This window comes from Phascolarctos cinereus, unplaced genomic scaffold (assembly GCF_003287225.1).
Source record: "Phascolarctos cinereus isolate Bilbo 61053 unplaced genomic scaffold, phaCin_HiC Scaffold_2;HRSCAF=192, whole genome shotgun sequence".
NCBI classification, from domain to species: Eukaryota; Metazoa; Chordata; class Mammalia; order Diprotodontia; family Phascolarctidae; genus Phascolarctos; species Phascolarctos cinereus.
Window position 1 is genome coordinate 20,062,161 of NW_027555625.1, and position 5,332 is coordinate 20,067,492.

At 37.7% G+C, this 5,332-nt stretch overlaps 1 pseudogene; it reads left to right on the top strand.

Annotated features, from left to right (window-relative positions):
- Positions 1-3,983: 3,983 nt before the first annotated feature.
- On the top strand, positions 3,984-4,279 carry LOC110218467 (small ribosomal subunit protein eS27 pseudogene; annotated as a pseudogene).
- Positions 4,280-5,332: the final 1,053 nt, after the last annotated feature.

A 5,332-nucleotide genomic window follows, 5' to 3' on the forward strand; every position in this document is an offset into this window, starting at 1 on the left:
TTGCACTTGTATAAAGCTTGCTGGAGCTAAATTATTGACCACCAACCGGAAACATAAAATGTTTCTGGGCAAAACATGCACTACCTACTACATTTTTTTCCTCATAAATTCTAGGGGGGTGGTGGGCAAGTCTGGGTTCTCAAGATCAGCAGTAGCAGAGAAGTTTAAATTATCACCCCAAGAAAGAAAAAATAAAGGAGACTCTCCAACTTTTTAGGAGATGATCTAGCAAACAATGAGGAAAATGACTACAATCCCTGAATCCAGACCAGCAATAATGATGCTGTCCACAGACAAGGGAGTAAATGAAGGAAGAAAAAAAAGACAACTATAGAAAATGTCCATTTTTTTCCCAGTAAGACTTATGGTAGGGAAGGAAAGAAATATAAGTACTTGCTAAATACATCAGATTTTTTTTTCTTTTTTCCAATTACAAACAAAAACAATTTAACCATTTTTATTAATTAATTTATTTTGATTTCTCACCAGTTATTTCCACAAGCTTTTGAGTTTTAAATTTTTCTCCCCATTCCTCCCCACCTCCCTCCCCAAGATGGCATGAAACCTGATATAGGCTATACATATGCATTCCTATTAAACATATTGTCACATTAGTTATGTTGTAAAGAAGAATTAGAACCAATAGAAGGAAGAAAAAGAAAGATGAAACAAAACAAAACAAAAGGGAAAAAAAGATCAAATAGTATGCTTCAATCTGCATTCAAACGTCATAGTTCTTTCTTTGGATGAGGATAGCATTTTCCATCATGAGACTTTTGGAGATGTCTTAGATCTTTGCATTGCTGAGAAGGGCTAAGTCTATTAAAGTTAGTCATTGCACAATGTGGCTGTTTCTGTGTACAATGTTCTCCTGGTTCTGTTCACTTCACTCAGCATCAGCCCATGAAAGTCTTTCAAGTTTTTTCTGAAGTCTTCCTGCTCATCATTTCTTATAGCACAATACTATTCCATTACATTCATATACCACAACTTGTTCAGTCATTCCCCAATTGACAGGCATCCCCTCAATTTCCAATTCTTGGATAACAGAAAAAGAGCTGCTATAAATATTTTTGTACATGTAGGTCCTTTTCCCATTTTTATGATCTCTTTGGGATACAGACGTAGCAGTGCTATTGCTAGGTCAAAGGCTATGCACATTTTTACAGCCCTTTGGGCATAGCTCCAAATTGCTCTCCAAAATGGTTGGATCAGTTCACAACTCCACCAACAATGCATTCGTGTTCCAATTTTCCCACATCTTCTCCAACATTTATCATTTTCCTGTTTTGTCATGTTGGCCAATCTGATAAGTGTGATGTGGTACCTCAGAGTTATTTTGATTTGCATTCCTCTGATCAAAAGTGATTTAGAGCATTTTTCATATGACTATAGATAGCTTTAATTTCTCCATCTGAGAACTGCCTGTTCATATCCTTTGACTATTTATCAATTGGGGGATGACTTGTATTCTTATGACTCAGTTCTCTATATATTTTAGAAATGCAGCCTTTATCAGAGACATTGGCTGTAAAAATTGTTTCCCAGCTTTCTGCTTCCCTTCTAATCTTGGTTGCATTGGTTTCATTTGTTTCAAGACCTTTTAATTTGATGTAGTTAAAACTATCTGTTTTGCATTTCATAATGTTCTCTATCTCTTGTTTGGTCATGAATTCTAACAGGTAACTATTCCTTGCTCTCCCAATTTGCTTATACTTTCATTCTTTATGTCTAAATCATGTACCCATTTTGACTTTGCCTTACAATACAGTGTGAGATTTTGGTCCATGCCTAGTTTCTGACCTACTGTTTTCTAGTTTGTCCAAGCAGTTTTTGTTAAATAGTGACTTCTTATCCCAGCAGCTGGAGTCCTTGGGTTTATCAAGATTACTATAGTCATTGACTACTATGTCTTGTGTACCTATTCTAGTCCCCTGATCCACCACTTTGTTTCTTAGCTAGTATCTCAGTATTTCTTATAGCACAATAGTATTCCATCACGATCATATACTGCAACTTGTTCAGCCATTCCCCTATTGATGGAAATCCCCTCCATTTCCAATTCTTTGCCACCACAAAAAGAATTGCTACAAATATTTTTTGTAGATATTGGTCCCTTTCCTCTTTTTTTTTAATCTCTTTGGGATACAGATCTAGTAGTGGTATTACTGGTATGTACTCAAATATATTAAATTTCAATGAAAATTGCCACAGTTGTCTTAAGTTGCAATGATTGAGGATCACCAACAAAATCAAGGGAATTTACACACACACACACACACACACACACATGCAGAGAGAGAAATGTATTATTTTAGGAACAGCATGAGATAATGGAGGGGAGGATGATATTGAGAAGCTACCATTAAGAAGTGGACTCAGAATGATCTGGCTTCAAATATGGCCTGATGCATGACTTTGGGCAAGTCATGTACTTTCTCAGTTCTTGAAGCAACTTTCTATTGCCTATAAGTTGCAAAGCATTTGATGGTCTATGCTGGAAGAAGAAGTTCTACAAGAGGGCTTCTAAACACTTACAAAATCACAGATCTAGATTTTTAAAAAAGACTAACAGTCAACAGAGTTTGTAATGGCAATTTCAAGGGCTGACAACACTTATACTCCATTGGGTAGAAACAATTGAGCTGAGCACCAAATGAGCAAAAACAATTAGCCCTTGAAGCTACATCCCAATTAAGCTTTTCTGCTACTAGCCCCACACTACATTCTCCACCTTCCTGAGGTCTCCCAACAGTGGCCTTAAGGTGCCCCTTAATTAATTCTCTTCTACCCCCATGGGAATTATCTTTGATCTTTCTCCCCAAGTAGCATGTTCATTACCCCAACCAAAATAAATTTGTTGCCTGAAAACAAGAATTTTTTTAGTTACACCCATAAAGTTCAAGAAATCCATCATTTTAAGACCAGTTCTCCTCCTAAGTTGCCACGTGACCTTGATAATCACTACTTGAACTCCTCTCTGTTTCTTCATCCAAAAATCAATAATTAATTTAACAAGCCCTTAACAGGACATCACTCTGTCCTAATCAGGGTGATATGTTCTGGGGACCCAAGAACAAAAGCAAAAAAAGGAAAAAAAGGCAGGGAAAGAGGGGGGAATAGATTCAATTAAATAGTCCCCAAGTTGCCATGGTCTGAAGCGATGTATTGTACTAAGAAATGAAAGAAAAAATAGTATTAGTAATACCATGTTAAATTTGATGTGCAGCTCATAAAAACCACAAGCTGTGCATGGTAGATTCACAGTTTCATCTACAATTTCCTTCCTCTATACTTCTTTGTTTATGGAAATGTCCATATTTATTACTCACTGGCAAGTTCACTGTATAGCTATGGATAGATATAGATACAAATATAGTTTTGGTTTTTTCTAAGAAAGAGCAATACTATATTGAGAACAAAGCAGCCTGGGTTTGATCTTTGACTCATTCATTTATTGTTCATGTGAATTTGGACAAGTTCTTTCACTTCTCCCCTCTCAGGGCCTCAGTCTTATTTATAAAATGAAGGGGTGAGGAGCAGCCTGCATGATATATCTATCCAAGGTTCTTTCCACTTGGAAAGTTCTTTGATTCTACTGGAAACTTAGTAATTCAATTCCCTGATATTGGAGGGGGGAATCTAATCAAGTAGAAGGTGGTTCATTTCTGCGAGTCACAGGAAATTCTGTATTAGAGGGAAATGATGTGTCATTTTCTGAGCTGCCTAAAGGCTTTGCCATTGATTTAATAAAGGAACAGATGCATGGTTTGTCACAGAGCAAGAGTCCAAGCTTTCTCCTTATGACTCGGATTGGTTTTTAAATCTGGCTGTATGACTTTGTCTTTTCCTCCGGCACATGGAACTTTGATGAGATGACTAATAAACCCAACACAGGAAAGCCACTCTCCCTTAATTCCCCAAAATCCTTAGCAACTTCTGGGAGCTGTAAACAAAAACAGATCATTCTTACCTTTCTGAGAAGGAGCAGTTTTCCCAGGGCTGAAGATCTCCCCACACTACTATGCCTCTCACAAAAGATCTCCTGCACCCTTCTCCGGAAGAGGGGAAGACAAAACACAAGAAGAAACGTCTGGTGCACAGTCCGATCTCGTATTTCATGGACGTAAAGTGCCTGGGGTGCTATAAAATCACCACTCTCTTTAGCCAGGCAAAAACAGTGGTTCTCTATGTGGGTTGCTCCACTATGCCCTGTCAGCCTGCTGGAGGAAAGACAGGACTTACAGAAGGACACTCCTTCAGACAGAAGCAGCACTGATGATTAAATCAAGATGATTGAAAAACTGTAAAGAATAAAACAAATTTGATCAGAAAAAAAAAAGTAGAAGAAGGAGCAAAGACTTGTAACAACCAGAAGAGATGTTCTGGACTTGGAGCTAGAAATTCAGTGTAATTTAGACAAGCATTTAGTAAGTGATTTCGCTAGGTACTGGGGGTATAGCCCCCAGCCTGAACTAGTCTCCATCTCCAAATCAAAGACTGGGTCCCCTAGGAGAATGGCTGCCCCAGGCTCAATGTAAGAACATGCTGAATTCCTAAGATTTAGCCCTCAAGCCCCTATCAGTGTATTTGTGTTTAATAGTAAACAAGTAGACAAAATTAGCTCAGAGCAAAGATATATATATTGTGGTGGGTTTATAAGAACAATAGTAACAAAACATTCCCCATATAATCCTAGGTTGTATTCTCCCACAATTACATATACTGTAGTATCAATAGGAAGAGTGAGCAGACACTGGTAGTATAGACTAGTACTATGCTAATAGACTAGTACTATACTAATCTATGCTGGTGGGGAGATATATATATATATATATATATATATATATATATATATATATTTATATATATATTTATTTATTTATTTAATATATGTTGCCTAGGGAAACTCACACCTTCAAGACTCCAGTATTCCAATTCCTTTCCCTTCTCATGGTAACTTCATATGTTGCCCCTTACTACAATATGTCTTGGGACAGATCACTCACATGGGATCCCTAGACTTCTCTCTACAGAGCTCAATTCCCAATGGCCAAGGCTACTTCTCTTCTTAGCTTAGGTTAGTGGGCAGCTAGGTGGCACAGTGGGTAGAGGACTATGCCTAGAGTCAGGAAGACTAACTTTTATGATTTCAAATCTGGCTTTAGACTGGAGTGACCTTGAGCAAGTCACTTAACCCTGTTTGCCTTAGTTTCCTCATCTGTAAAATGAACTGGAGAAGGAAATGGCAAACCACCTTTCTTTTGCCAAGAAATCCTCAATTGGGGTCAGGAAGGGTCCAGCATGATTGAAACAATGGAACAACAACAAC